This window comes from Equus asinus, chromosome 21 (genome assembly GCF_041296235.1).
Source record: "Equus asinus isolate D_3611 breed Donkey chromosome 21, EquAss-T2T_v2, whole genome shotgun sequence".
In the NCBI taxonomy this organism is placed as follows: Eukaryota; Metazoa; Chordata; class Mammalia; order Perissodactyla; family Equidae; genus Equus; species Equus asinus.
Window position 1 is genome coordinate 88,732,791 of NC_091810.1, and position 15,882 is coordinate 88,748,672.

The window sequence follows — 15,882 nt, forward strand, 5'->3', positions numbered from 1 at the left end:
GGCCTGTTAAGGAATACTTGCCAAAAGGGAGTTAGGATTTAGTTTCTCACACAGCATAAATCTTTGCACGCAGCAAAAGAGACAGTTCCGTTCATCTTTAAATCCCCCACTCCTTCATTTAGGAGACAATTTGGTTTGCAAAAATTGCTCTTTATAATCCTTGCTCCACACACATTTCCAGCCCTCGTGGTAGCCTTTAATCAGGAAGAGATGGCGAACGGACTCGCCAACATCAGAGCGAGGTGTCAACGTGCCTCTTCCCCTCCTCTCCCATCCCCTACTCCATGTCTCATCTGCTTAGAGAATGCATTCTAAGAATTATCTTAAACAATAGCATAAAAGGTTGCATTTTCTTAAAATTGCACACACAGCTTAAACCACCGGTAATTTTCACAAAGAAGCAAGGGGTATTTCATAAAATGTTGTCATTTCAGAGCAGGGTAGTGAACACAGATTGTTTTCCAAAATACTTTATTTTCACTATTCAACACAGTCACTTTATACTTCATACATCAATGCATCTCTATACAAAATTATGTAAATAAGCGGTGCCCCGTTTACTCTATTGTCTAGCACCTATCTTTCTCATCGCTTCATCCCAAAGTACTCTAACAAGTTAAAAGAAAAATCTGTTTGTCTAAAGCCATCCTGTTTCCCTCCAGCCTGTCAATAATGAAATCCCCAGAGGCGGCCTCAGGCTGCCTTATTATTTTTTTTGCTCAAAGAAAAGTAGTGGAATTATTTCACCATTCCATCAGAAACAACTTTTAAGCTTTATATTATTTCCTCTGCTGGAGAATATTTCACCTCATCGACTTTCTGAAAAGCTGTAATAAATAGAGACAGGGAAAAAATGGAAAGCAGTTCACATTGGTTGGCTTGTGAAGATCCGCAGTCACCCCCTGGACTCAGGACACAAGAAGATCAGGGAGAAGGCCCCACTGGACAGCACCACTCTGTCATTCCCGTGATGCCCTGAGTGAATGGGGACAGAGGGAGGACGCAGCCCACAGGGGACCGGGAATCTGTTTGCTTCTGGCTTCAACTCATTTGCTACCCAAGTGGTGACAAGGCAGGGGATGCTCATGAACATGGCCTAGGTGTGATGCAAGGAGAGTGACGGAAAAGATGCTTCAGAGGGTCTGTAATTCCAACTGCAAATGGAAAACTTGCCGACTGCTTTCAGATGAACAGTTGTTGTGCTCGGTTAAGGACCAGGGAAGATATTAAAGTTCAGAGCCTGGCATTCCCTATAACATCTTGTAAGCATATCTACAACTCTGGAAAGCCCTTGATGGTCTTCCGTTCATTTTCAGTATGGAGTCTTCCTTCCTTCATTTCACAGAGGAAGGAATTGAGTTTAAATCGTCCAAAGGCTCCCTTTGCTGTATGAATCCACCACCTCATTCCCTGCAGAAGATAATTGATCAGGGCAGAATCAGGCATGTGAGCAGCTGGATTCTACAGAGAGAAAAGCTTGAGACCTCACCCCTGCTGGCGAGCTGCAGACGCCCTCCGGCGGGGCATGTGAAGACATGTGGTCTCACGAGCGTTTATGGTGGGCATGGGTCAGTGAGAAATGCTTTTTTAGGGAGGTGAGGAGGACAAGATATATGTACAACTAGAGTGTAAATCAAGGAAAATCCAGCCAATTTTATTTTCAGATGGAAAAGTGATAGCAAGTAAGCAACATTTTTAGAGATGTCATGTAAAAAAAATGAAGAGGTTTGTCAAGGCCCTGAGAGTTTGAGAGAGGCCTGGGCCACGTCCACTGTTTGGGGTTCTCGCTATACTGAAAAATCGAAATGCCAAAATCATGTTTCAAAAGTAAAACACAGATTTAGAATTGTGTAACGAACATTTTCTTCTTTGAATCCTGATGACGTATCTCTTTAACTCTGAACAACATTGTTGGAGCTAACACTTACAGACTAAATTTGTAGGCAGTCTCTGGAAGACCTGGGCAGAACGCCCACCCTGTCACTTTACTGACTGTGTGACCTGGGGTCTAGTTACTAACCCCTCTGAGCCTCAAGTATTGTTGTGAATGTTAACCGAAATAACATATGTAGAAGTAAGTGGTTTTAAACTCTTAAATGCTATTTGAATGCTATTTATTTTATTTTAAAAGTTTCTTTTCTAAGCAATACTTTCTGGAGAGTCTGGTGTCTCAGTCGTTGTTCAAATACTGGTGGGAGATGATTCCGAGGGTAGAGATGAGAAGCCGGCGCTCCAGGCATTTGGTGTAGCGTTGAGGTTTACAGGCTGGTTAGTGGGTGGAAAACTTAAGCTGCTCCTACACCAAAAATCGTTATTTGGGTTTAAAATTGTTGGACCAGGAGCTAGCGTGAGGTGGTAGGTAAGAGGTGGGGAGAATTTGTTGGTGTAAGACTCTTCAAGGAAGCGCATGGGGCCATTCTGGCTGTTCTGACATCCCAGTAGCTGTGAGGTGAAGGGGTGAGGCACACACTGTGGGGCTGTGACTCGAACATGCAAAGCGCCATCCACAGCCGCAGCAGACGAGGAGCTGAGTCTCTGTTTTCCAACGTCTTGGTTTGCCGGGTGCTTCCATATGTCATGTGCTCAATGGACATTTGTCGAATTTATGGTATAGAAAAATATTCAGAGGTGGTGTGAGTGATGGAAGTAGATTCTGAGTATCTGTGTCAAGAAGAGAATGAAGGGGACAGAATGCAGCCAATGAATGAGGTTTTCCTGAGGATAAAAGGCTAAGAAAGGTGAAGGCAAAGATCGACCTCTTGGGCCTGAGTTATTCGACAAAGGGACCATGAAAAGAGTGGTAACGACATAAAATAAAGCGGTTAAAAAATAACCTTTGTGGGGCTGGCCTGGTGGCGTAGTGGTTAAGTTCATGCACTCTGCTTCGGAGGCCTGGGGTTTGTGGGTTCAGATCTTGAGCACAGACCTACACACTGCTCATCAAGCCATGCTGTGGCAGCACCCCACATACAAAATAGAGGGAGATTGGCACAGATGTTAGCTCAGCAACAATCTTCCTCAAGAAAAAAGAAGAAGATTGGCAACAGATGTTAGCTCAGGGCCGATCTTCCTCACACACAGAGAAAAACAAAAACAAATTAAAAAAACCTTTGTGTTTCACTTGCTCACTCAATCATTCATGCCTTCATGCACTCATATATTTCTGTTTTTGTTTTATCTGCCAAACTAGTGAGGCACCCACACAAGGAAATTAGCAATTACTTCTAGAATGGAAAGCTCCCTTGTCTCCAGACTATGGTTTCCTTGAGGGGAGGGCTGTCCCCTTCACCTAGATACAGTGCTTGGCACATTTTAGATGTTCAAGAAATCATTATTGAATTAATGAAGACAACAGGCTCTGAGAGGGTAAAGGAATGGCTCAATGGAACCCAGCCAGTTAGTTAATGGCAGAGCTGGGCCTGAGAGCAGGGACATTCCACCACACTGGGTGTCTTCCTTCTGTTACAGAGACACCGAGTAACAGGACTCGTCTGACTGGATAACTGATTTGGAATCTGGGAATCAGTGACTTTCCAGAGTCTTCCTTGCTGAGCAATTTCTGGAAAGAGGCTGGATCTCCAGGGTTATCTGAATTATTAAAAAGTAAGAAAACTCTTTTGACCTACAAAAAACCCCAACTGCCGATTTTGCAAAATGTGTTATTTTTCTCATCAGGTTCTAGTATATGTTTGGGGAGAAAGATTCCCCATTGGATGTTTTTGGTACAGCGAGTTTTGCTTCTCTAATAAGCTAGAAACATCAAGATGAAATGTTGAGCTCTGGGGGGAAAAAAACAATGACTTTTCTCATCCTTAAAGGGCATAAATTTGGAAATAGCAGTTTGGTTCAGAAGATTTAAGTAAAAGCTGGAACTCTACCCAGAATTTAACATGCGTGAATTAGGAAAGACAATTAGCAGATGCATTTTCTCCTTTGGCCTGAGCTATCAGCAGGGCCAGAGCTAAATTTAATGCGTAATTTAACTAACACCCAAAATACCTGGTTACATTGATTTCTCTCTCTCTCTTTTGTTAGCTTTTGTTTTGATTACTTTAAATCCTCATGTTTTGTCCATTGTAAGTTACCAAGAGCATCGGGTGCACAGCTTACTCATGCCTGTGCCTCACACGACGAGGTCCTACACAGATTGGTGAGATGCGAAAACTCCAAGCAAAGATCCGGCTCCACAAATGAACACCTGCCCCTTTGAGGGGACTACGCACCATTGTCCCTATCATGGACTGAATGTTTTCATCCTCCCCAAATTCGTATGTTGAAGCCCTGACGCCCAATGTGGTGGTCTTCGGAGATGGGGCCTTTGGGAAGACATTAGGGTTAGATGATGTCATGAGAGTAAGGCCTTCACGATGGGATAAGTGCCCTTATACGAGACGCCAGGAGGCTTACTTGCTCTCCCTCCACATGTCCACACAGAAGGGGTCCTGTAAGCACATGATGAGGTGGTGGCTCTCAGCAAGCCTGGAAGAGACTTCCTCCAGAACCCGACCCCACTGGCACCTGATCCCAGACCTCCAGCCTCCAGAACTGTGAGAAAATAAGTGTTGTTTAAGCCAGCCAGTCTACGGTATTTTGTTATGGCGGCCTGAACACACGAACACACCCCTTTCTCTCTGGACCTTTTAAGAAGTCTTTGATTTGAGAGCCCTGAGGAGCTATCTTCTATCTTGGCTTTCTCTAAACTTGCCTCATCATGAAGATCATCTTGGACATTTGTTAAAAATTCAGATTTCCCAGTCCTCCCCTGGAGATTCCGATTCAGCAGGTCTGAGAGGTGTATTTTAAGTGCCCCGGGTGACTGTGGATCAGCAAGTGTGGAACACAGTAGGCTCTCTCTGGAGTATTGCCCTCCACATGAGGTTCAAATCTTAAATAGGAAGAAAAAGAACATGGCCTCTCATGTCCATAAAGCCATTTCTTTTAGGTGAGGATAGGTATGAGGTAAGTCCAGTTGGCCTGGAACCCAGGCCTCTCTAACGGCCTCCTCCAATTGTTCCATCTTGTCTGGAGGCTGGGTCAGATACTCGGCGCCACAAGGTGAAGCCTTGATGATGTTAGACCCGAGAGTGGATTAATGAAGCGTCACATCTTAGCTTGTGTAGGGAGACTGCGCCTATCGGAAGTATTTGCATGTGTTTGTATGTATAGGCTTGATGAATGGTCTTGTTGTCAGGATAAAAAACTTGCCAATGCACAGCTGTGTAAAGAAGGCAAGCATATTTATCTCTGTATAGGCTTTTCAGGAATACACTCTGCACTCTTTCATTTATAAAGCATTCCCATATGTCTTATTTTCTCTATACAACTGTAGGTGGGTACTATGGTCTTCTTTTACCAGTCAAGAAATGTGTAAACGGATGGCTTTTCAATTCTCTTCTAATCTATTCTTACCTCTTTTTCTAGCGTGCATTTAGCTTCCAGTGCCAGCTTGCCACCAGAGATGGTCAGGGATCAGTGCCAGGTGGGTGGGGAAGGGTGAGTATACCTGGAATGGAGGCCAGCCTTGCCCTCCAAGCCCATACATTTCTGCAGAAAACCAGGTTGCACTTGCTAGTGACTTGCTGAGTCCCCAAACTGTTATTTACGCAGCATCCACGAACAGAGCCAGCTGAGGACACCCAAAATTGTACATATCCCATCGCTCTCAGATTCCAACATACAAATCACTCCCCTTCTGCTTTGTTTCCCAGGAAATGTAGCCTAACAAATTGAGTGTGTTCTCTCTCTTTCCTTTGGACATGTCAGATTCTGTAAATGGACATTCGCTGTCCTGCCATCTTGGTTAAATACGCGATGGACCATTCTGCTGAGCTGGTGTTCAGGGTTCGGGTCAGAGGAAGGCCTGAAGAGTCCAACCAAAAGCCCTTTTTCTCTAAGCCGTTTCCTCACTCTGTTCTCTCCAGCTTGAGGGAGGACTTCCAGTTCTGCACTGGGCACTTGCGGAGAACATAGGAGTGGGATCCTATCTTTGCAGCGCCCACTCTATTACAAGAAAAATTGTCAAGATGGCACCGTCCCCTAGGCTACCCACGAAGTTCTGATTTAAAAACAAGGAAAAGGCAGAAACCCTCTATTCACACGCAGGTGAGCATATGCTCCTTTGGTCGACAATTCTAACCTTTACCATCTTAAAGAAAATTGCCCTAGACAACTGCTGGGGCAGAAAGACAGCAGCAGATGCCAGAATAAAAACACCCTGATGGGGGAGCAGAACTGCCTGGAGTAATCCAGCAAGCAGTGACTGCAGCCCCCTTCAGCCTGGGCTCTGAGCTGTTACTCAAATGTCTGTTTGGTGAAGGGCTCTCTCTTCAAGGCTGGGCTGGTGTGTCCCTTCCTCCCGGTAGCCTTCTTGAACCTGCCATGCTGAAGCACTTCAGCTCCATGGCAACATGCACATACCTGCCTGACAGCATTTATCACATTGTCTTGAAGCTAATTGTTCACGTCTCCCTCTCCCTCTTTAGACTCTAAGCCCCTTGAGGGCAAGAACTTTATTATTTTTAAAAATCTTTTTATTGCAAAATGAAAAAGGGAGACATCAAACTTCACAAATCCAATGTATAGCTTAATGGATCATTACAAGGCACGGCAACCAGCCGGGCCAGGAAACAGAACTTTGCCACCCACCCCCTATCCCCATCTAAGCCCCTTCCGGGTGTGTCTCATCCTAATCAAAACCCCTCCCTCTCCCCACAAGGAGCTGCTATCCTCACTTTTGTACTAATCACTTCCTTGAGTCTGTGTTATAGTTTTATCACTCAAGTGTGCGCTCCGACACACTACAGTTTGGGCTTGCCTATTAAAAAAATATTGTATGTTTAAGTCCATAGCTTCCTCCTTCACCCTTCTAATTTCTTTATGAATTATCTGCTGAAGAATCTGGGCCATTTGACCTTCGGAGTTTCCCACGGCCTGAGTTTTGCTGATTGCAAACTCATGTGCAGCCCAGCGTGGTCCTCTGCCCTTGGTGTTTCCTGCAGGTTGCCAGCTGGATCCAGAGATTGGATTAGGTTCAGGTTCTATTCTACCCCTTTGTCAGGACTAAAGAAGGCACATCGTATGTGGTTGCTGAGCGGCCACTGATGTGTAATACCTCTGTCTATTTGCTCACTGGGGATTGCAAATAGTGAAATTCTATCTTTTTTATTTTATTAGGTAGAATACTTTTATAAAGAGACATTTTCATTTATGCTATTGGGATATTCAGTGAAATAGTCAATGCAGGAAAGGCAAGATAAATGCTTGAGTTTTTCTATTTACCAGTTTTCAAGATAATGATTGGTTATCATCCTCCGAAGATGACCGATTCTTTGTTTAAACATCATTATAAAGTAATGAATTTAAATGCATTTGATTGCAATATTATCCTTGTTGAAGCTCAAATTAACCCACAATCTTTGGTCAGTGTGAGTCTTTTCACATTGGCTCCTGCATCCTATTGACATGATGGCATTGTCTTTGATAGCTTCCTTGTCATTTGTATGACAAGTTGTTCCAGGCTCATCTTGTGCGTCTCCTGTTTCAGACCTCAAATCAACTATTTCTCCAAAACTCTCCAGTTTCTTTTAGCAAGAAATGGCATTTTAACAGCACAATCTGGGCACCACGCGTTGCCATATAAGGTGAGGTGCTGGCAAATGTTTAACAACCGACTCCCTCTCTCTTTAGAAAAAAAAAAAGGCCTGGATTTGTAGTGTTTCCCAATTTCCATGGTGTAAATATTCCCATTGTGACTGAATTCATTATACCAACATGAAGTCGATAAATGTGATGTTGGGACAAGATGTGCACAGTCTGTCCTCACCAGCTACTGCAAACCCGCTTCACCACGCTGCTGGTGATACGTCTCAGGAGTCCTATGGATATTTCCAGTTCAAGTTCAGGCATTTCTGATTCTCAAGGACACAGAGAATGTAGAATTAGAATATTCTATAATTACTCGTTTGTCTTATCCTGTATTACACATAGTCTCAAAGTAATAATACTGTTCTACCACAATGGTAATTACATACTACATTGAACAATTTTGCATATCCTCCCTCCATTCTAACCTCCCACTAAAAAACCCTATAGTACAACTGTCTGTACTGTATCAACACTGTCAGATCATACAGGCACCACCTTCTGTGCTCTCTCACTGCCCTCATTTAGTCCCAGCTCTCCAGGTAACTGTATTTAATGCTCACCTCCAGGCCTGGGTCAATGTCTCTCTAGTCATTTTGATTCCCTGCAGCTCATTCTTTAGTAGATTCCTTGAGGAGGACTCATGGGAACATGAGGCTTGTTCAAGAACTGAGTTCTTGTATGTTGACAACAGCTTGTGCCCTTTATATTTTGAAAGTCCGTTTTTCTGGAAGTAAAATTGTTGGCTTATACTTTCTTCATTTGATTATCTTAAATACGTTTTTATTTTCTTTTGACACAGGGTGTTGTTCCTGAGAAGTCTAATGAAAATATAATTTTCTTCACCTTATAGATCACATTTTTTTTCCTAGAGGCCCAAAGGACTTTTTCTTTAAAGTTCATTAATTTCACTAACACTTTTCTGATGTTTGCTGTTCTAGGTTGATATTCTCAGACACATGGTGTGGTTTTTCAATGTGTAGTTCCAATATGTTAAATGTGTTGTCATTTCTGGAAAGTTCTCTTGAATGAGTACTTGTTCTGTTTCCTAGCTTTGTTTTTTTCCTCAGAGACTCCTGTTTTCTGGATGATCAACCTTCTTCGCCTATCTTCAATATTTATGACTTCCTCTTGAATCCATTTTATCTTTTTCTTCATTCCTTTTTGATTTAAAAAAATTTTCTTTTTCTACCTGCTATTTCTCTTAAGGTATTATCCATTATGTTTATTTGGTTTTTTATTCCTTCTGATTCACTATTCATTTCTGAAATGCTTTTTTTCTTTATTTTAAATTATTTCCAGAGTTTTTCCCCCTAATTCTGATATATTGTTCTTTCATATCTTGTATCATTTTCTTAATGTCTTTTAACTTGTTTCAATACAGTATGTGGTAGTTCTGATCTATTTATGAGCATGTCTTTCTGGTTTGTTTTCATTGTCTGTATGGATGTTATTCTGCTCTTTATCCTCTTTTTTTTCTTATAATAAGTCTGTGTGAGGTTTGACTTCTATTCTTTTCTGTTGTTCATTTTTATGTGAAATTATTTTCCCGAACTTGTAGAATGAGGCAGGAAAGCTTTTCAGCTTCACAGAGGTCCCTCTTCTGTCGTTTTTATGCAGTGCTAAGCATGGTGACCTGCATTCTGTGCTTTCCTGCCCCATTTCTCTCCCCAGCTGGTCTGGACCTCGTCTTTCCTTCCTCACACTTGTCTCTATCCAGCTCAATTTTGATTTCACTCCAGGCCGTTTCTCCTGGGTGGAGGGCCCTGTCCTGGAAGGGAGCCCCGGAGGATCCATTTTGAGGGCTCTCAGGGGTCCCGACTGCTCCAGCCCCTTCAGTCCTTCCTGCTGGGACCGTTCACTTACTCCTAGTGGAGAAGCCAACACTCCCCACTCCCTACCCCTACTCCAGTTTTAGAGAAGTTTATCCAGTTGGCCCAAAGACACTTTCCAGGAAATTCTATGGGCTATTTAGGAGTTCTCCCATTTTCAGGTCCATCAGACGCTACCCTAGGGCCTCCGTTTTCCTCCTGCGTGGACACTTGTGGTATTGGTGGTTTGTCTCTACTCACTGGTAATTTGGAGTTTGTGAGAAAACTCGCCTCTAGTTTTGTTGGAAATGTGTCCATGGGGTTTTGGTTTTGTTATCGATTTGTTCTGCCTATTTTATGTGGAGATCTGGAGAGAGTGAAAGACTATGCTGTTGATGCCACTGCTGTCTTCCCAGAATCCTCCAGGAACTATTTTATTTGATCTTCTATCCTTGGTGATTAGTGTCTAGCACATTACTAGTGAATGGGGACGTGGTCTAGTTAGATTTTTAAATTGAACTCTGAATGAACTGCCTAAGTTAACTGGGAACTATGATTCAAACAATGTAGCTTTTTTTTTAAAGACTGTTTCATAAATTTTATTATTGTTTAATCATTGACAGATGCTCTGCACACTAATAACATCTTTTTGGAACAATGTAGCTTTGATTTATCAAAATCAACTCCCCAGGTCACCTCCAGGTGAGTCAGATGGTGTCTGGAGCCATAATGGTTAACCTAGGACTTGCCTCTCTGAAAAAAATGCCTGCGCACTCATCATTTGCATACAATTTCACGTAACTTTCAGAGAGTTCCCAGATACCTGGAAACCCATCCATGCTCCACGAGAGGTCCTGAGTTAGGAAGCTCTGGTCAGGAGTGATTAAGTATTAAGGACTAGGGCAGACTAAAGGCTGATAAAATGGGATGCTTGCTATCCTATTTGTACTGGGGGTTCGTTTTATCAGTGATATCTACAGGATCTACCTATCAAATGTTAACATAATTCTTTTGAGCTTCTTGGTTCCAGACAGACGATCCAGGGACAGAGAAAGGGCAGTGGAGTTTGTTGGAAAGGTTAATGGAAAGAAGACAGTTGTAGGATACCAAAGCAACCAGCTTAAGTAGGGCAAGTGGATGCAAGATAAACAGATAAACACAAGGTAAAAGGGGGAAATACTGGAATCATGAGGCTGGAGGAAACCTGAGAGTTCATCTGATCCACAGCCTTGGATCTTAATACAGAAGAAAGTCCTAACCCGGGTTTCTCTGAGTGTGGTCCCTGACAATCTGCATCCTAATCCCCTGTTATGCTTGTTAAAATGCAGATTCCTTGGCTCTTAAACCTGACCCCCTGGGGTGGAGCCTAGTAATCTGCATTTTAACAATCCCCTGAAAACCAGTGGTCTAAATGATGCAGAGCAGAATGGTGTCCGGTCTCTTGAAGGACTCTGGATGTGGAGGTGCCACATCTGTGAGCTGCACAGTGCAATAATAATAATAATGACAATAACATTACTTTTACTCTTATTACTATTGCTTCTCCTCCTACTATTGTGTCCTTGAAACTCTTCCCTTTGGACACAGGATGGGATCAAAAGATTTGTAGGAATCTTTGCTGCCTATCAGAGGTAGCTGAAATCCATTTGTACCATATTGAACGTCACATTTGGCTCAAGTTATTTTGAGAGAAAATAATTTTGGAGGAAAATGCTGCTGCTGCTTACATGGAATGAGTCTTGTCTTTTGGTGGCCTTCTGGTTAGGGGCAGTGCCACCCAGACCCAGGCCCTCTCTGTGAGCTTACTAAGATTTTGGCGACAGGCCTTTATGGGTCGCCTCCCTGGAAGCATGTTGAACTGAGCTCTGAGAAGTAACTCTGCTCCAGGTCTCCACTCTGGTTTGGGGGGAAATTTCTATTTGATTTCTCCTCCCAAAACTGAGTGGATGCGGTCTTGTGAGAGTTGGAGCCTTGGCTCCAGAATTCATATTTCAGACGGAGGCGGTCAGCACTGCCCGAGCCCTCTCAGGCTCATCCAGTACCCCATGGGGCCGGGTCCTACCCTTGCCTCTCGGAATGGAGTGTGAGCCCGGAGGGGACCGGTCCTTGTGTGGGCTTGGGCAGGGAGCCCATGGGGATGCATAACTGTACTCATCTTTGGGAGTACCTTTGGGAAATAGAAACAGTCACTTTTGCACTGGCAACTGCAGTGTGGACACTATGGTTCAGAATTCTCAGAGTATGAAGTTAAGGAGGAGACCGCCATTGATACTTTCACGGGGAGGGAGACAGCAGACACCTAACACGGATGGCTGAGGTTCCGGCTGCTGTGACTGCTTCTCAATTTGAGCAAATTCTCTCAAACTCTTTGGACCTCGATTTTCTCCTTATTAGGGAAGCCCGTGATGCTGTGTTAGATCCGGTTAGGTAATTATTTAGAGTTTGCAATTACCATGTGTGTTCATTTCCCAGGACTGCTGTAACAAACCATCACGAACTGGGCGGCTTAGAACAGCAGAAATGTATAGTCTCAGAGTTCTGGAGGCTAGAAGTCTGAGATCCAGGTGTTGGCAGGGATGGCTCCTTCTGAGGCTCTGTGGGAGAATCTGTCCCATGCTGCTCTCCTAGCTTCCGGTGATGGCCAGCACTCCTTGGTGGTCCTTGGCTTGTAGTTGCTTCACTCCAATCTCTACCTCCATCTTCCCATGCTGTTGGCTCTGTGTCTTCACATGATTGTCTTCATATTGGATTCGGGACCCACCCTTTCCCAGCATGACCTCAGCTTAACTAATTATATCTGCCTTGAACCTATTTCCAAATAAGGTCACATTTTGAGGTACTGGGGGGTTAGGACTTCAACACACCTTTTTTTTTTTTTGAGGAAACAATTCAGCCTATAACTTCCTGCTATTTCTGAATAACCCCAAGTCTTCTGTTTATTTTTTAGTAGTAGTTAAAAAGACAGACAGGCTGGGTTTGAATCATAGCTCTGCCACTTATTATCTATGACTGGGCAAATTTCCTAAGCTCTTTGAGCCTCATTTTCATCACCCATAAAATAAAAATAGCTTACAATAGTAACCTCTAAGGGAGAGGACTAAGTGAGTTAAAAATAGATAGAATTTTTAGCATCGTTCCAGGCACATAATAAGAACTCAGTAAATGTTAGTTAACATTATTATTTTTTCACTGTGTCCCTTGAGGAGTTATAAGTATTAGAAATATACTTCAAACATCCCTAAGTCAATTTACTCATGAAACACCCACCACATGCCCTGCAGAGTTCATAATATTTCTTGTGCTGCTGCTGGAGACCCAGGAAAGATATTGCAAAGTTTCTCTCAGAAGATTCCCTTCTATTCTTGGAGCAGCGCCCTACACGGTGGTACCCAGGGAGGCTCATTGTTTCGTGATAGCAGGATTTCAATCAAGCACCTATATTACGAGGTCCTGGCACAGGAAAGACCTGTCAGGAAGGAGGTGCTTACTCAGAAGGTGCTGTGTTCATGTTGGGCATCGGGTGTTCAATGTCACCTTGCAGCAGCCCTTTCTCATCATCATGTGTGTCTCTCTGGGCCTTAGCTGTCCTTGAGGCAGCTCTAACTTTTCTATACTCTATGGACACCTCTCTTCTTGACCCTTCAGCAACTCCTTAGTAGAACGCATGCCCTGTGGCTCTTTGAGGAAAACAAAGCTCACACGCACTCTCTCACCCACACATAACCCTCAGCAACGCTGACTGCTGTAACCCACTGAGTGTGCTACGGGTCCAGGAATGGAGGTTTGTGACATTGGGTTATTTTTGAGCTATGGAATGAAGACCATTCAGGAGAGTTCAGAAACTCTATTTCCTTTGGCTGAGCAGACACAAGAGGAGTCCTTTGTTGTCATAGAGTCACATGTCATAAATAATCACATTCTCCTCTCCAGGAGCATTTTTCTCTGAGATGTAGTCACTTTCAAACTTTTTTTCACCTCTAACCCCTACCTGGAAATACATTTTACAATTGCTGCTCAGTACATGCCCCAACATCTGCTCAACCACACACACACAAAACTAGAAATGCTTCTGTGATGCGCTTGGATCTACTCCTATTCGATTCCGTTCTCCGTCTTCCATTATGCTTACACTGCACATAGCTAGTATTCCCCAATATCCAGTTCTCCTCCTCTTTCTGGTACCTGAAGTAGGTACATCAGCATCCTTGATGTAGGTGGGAGTAAATGACTAATTCTGGCTGATGTCCTGTGGTCATAAGGGACTACTGTCACTTCTACTCTGAAACATAGGGAGCCAGCCTGCAACCCCCCAGCTAACTCTTTCCCCGCTACAGAGACCCAAGGAGGCCTCAGGTTGAGGTAGTGGAGCTGCGGATCAAAGCCGCCTGGAGCACTGAGTTACCACAGGGAGGACAGTCGCCCTAGAGGGTCACCCACATCCTTAGCAGCCTTTAAGTGGGAGAGAAATAAAACTGCTTAATGGGCCACTGAGATTTGGGAAATGTTTGTTACCACAGTATAGTCGATTCTGTCCTAACCAATGCAGTATTCTCTACTATTGCATTTTTTATAAATGCTGGTCTTGAGTTGGTTAAATGATTCCATGACCCATATAGGTAGCCTCCTCTGGCTTGCAAATTATATTTCTAAAGCATCAGCCACATCAATAGTCCCAAAGTATAGACAGAGAGAGAGCGTCATAGGGGAGGCAGAGCGTACACCAGCGCTGTCTCTCCTTGGGGTCCTAACTTCCCAGGATTCATTGACTTAAGGATGAGGTGGTTGTGTCACTAGGGACCTAGAGAGTTAGGTTGCAATTGCTTTGGCAGGGGAGGCACCAGGGACTGGTTTCAAAGGTGATGAGTAGCGGACTTAGCCTTTCTGTGGGGTTTTGCCTTTTAGATGCTCATGGATCCAGATTCAGGTCTCACAGATCCTGCGTTTTATCAATGGGCCTATGTGCATTGAGCACCCAGATTACAGGTGTATCCTGCTTATTATTAAAAGAAGTAGGAGTACAAAAGCATGACTGCCACTCACGTACCGCCATGTGGTGAGATCAGAGGACGCGTCCTTGGCTAGATAGCTGAACTTCCCTGCCCTCCCTGGCCCCGCCCCCTTCTCTTTCCAACCTTATTCCCACATTCTTTCATAAGACTTAGTTTCTGAAAAATGAAATTAAGCACTGATTCCTGTTTATGTATCACTGTCCCTCTGGGTCTTTGCATCTGTTCTTCCTCCCATTTGAACAGCTTTTCTTGGCACTTGGAAATCCCCAATCCACTCAGACAGCTCAGCCCTTTGTGCCTCTGAAGTCCCACTGATCTTCCATCACTGGTCTCCCAGGCCTGACCACGCTCTCCCTTCTGATTGTTAAAGTACAGCTCTCCTGCTCCACTCCCACAAGAACCACAGCTGCTTCGCTTTCAGCTTTCCATCTCGGGGTTCCACACAAAATTCCAGCCAAACAAAAGGGTTCCTGTGCACGGTAATAACCACAACACACACCCTAACGTTAGAGAATCCACTGACTTAGAAAACAAGGTTGGTTTACTAAGATTGACACGGAAGGCCTTTCTAGGCTACTCACAGTTCCCATATCCACCAAATACTTTCCTAACTTTTGTCTTTGCATGCTCTGTCTCCATTACCAGGAAGGTCCTTCCTCACTTTGTCTTTTGAGAAGTCCTGTTTGTTCTTTAAAGCCTGTGGGACAGATTGCTATTTGCTTACCCAATATCCAGGCTCCCTTTCCTCCTTACAATAGAAGGAGGTTCTATTTCTTCAGCAGATGGATGGGCAATGAAATGAAGAAGTTTGTTGGGTAGAATTTCTAGAGACGCTCCTTAGAGAGAATATCAGTTTTGTCCATTTTCCCTTATTGCCTGGATCTTGAATGAGCTGTCTGGAGCTCCAGCAGCCATTTTGGCTTATGTAGAAACTTATACTAAGGATGGTAGAGGAGAAAGGTAGGAATCATAGGAATACTGACGCTATCATGGAATTCTGTTACCAGTTGTAGATTGTATAATGCTGGACTTATTTACATGAACTGAAAATCTCTATTTTGATTAAGCCATTTTTATTTGGATTTTTTTGGTTATATGCAGCCAAACATAATCCTAATAGATTTACAGTTCATTTCAAGTAATACCTCTTTGTCACTCTCCTTATACCCCAACTAGAGAATTTCTCACTTGGACGCCCACAGGCCTTCACTCAGACCTCTCTGATTACATTAATCATAACATAGCAGAATTATTTGACTATATATCTCCTCTTCTGTTAGGAGGAACATTGTTTCGTTCCTTTTTGTATCTGAAGTGTGCTTAATGCCCAGTTGCAGGAAATGAGTCCTCTCAATTGATGTTTGTTGAATTGAATGGAGACCTGAAAAGGATTTAGGGTTTTCTGTTAACATGAAAATTCT

The 15,882-nt window shown here is 43.5% G+C and overlaps 1 protein-coding gene and 1 long non-coding RNA gene across 9 annotated transcripts in view; one reads left to right on the top strand and one right to left on the bottom strand.

Moving 5' to 3' along the window:
* SLC9A9 (solute carrier family 9 member A9) overlaps positions 1 to 15,882 on the bottom strand; it is a 511,724-nt gene that overhangs the window by 3,136 nt on the left and 492,706 nt on the right. The window lies entirely within an intron of this gene.
* Positions 1 to 15,882, top strand: part of LOC123279260 (uncharacterized) — a 94,375-nt gene continuing 78,493 nt past the window's right edge. For all 8 annotated transcript variants that reach the window (XR_011496633.1, XR_011496634.1, XR_011496631.1 and 5 more), the window contains exon 1: positions 1 to 15,882. This exon is cut by the window's right edge and continues 17,261 nt beyond it. This is a non-coding gene — a long non-coding RNA (uncharacterized lncRNA).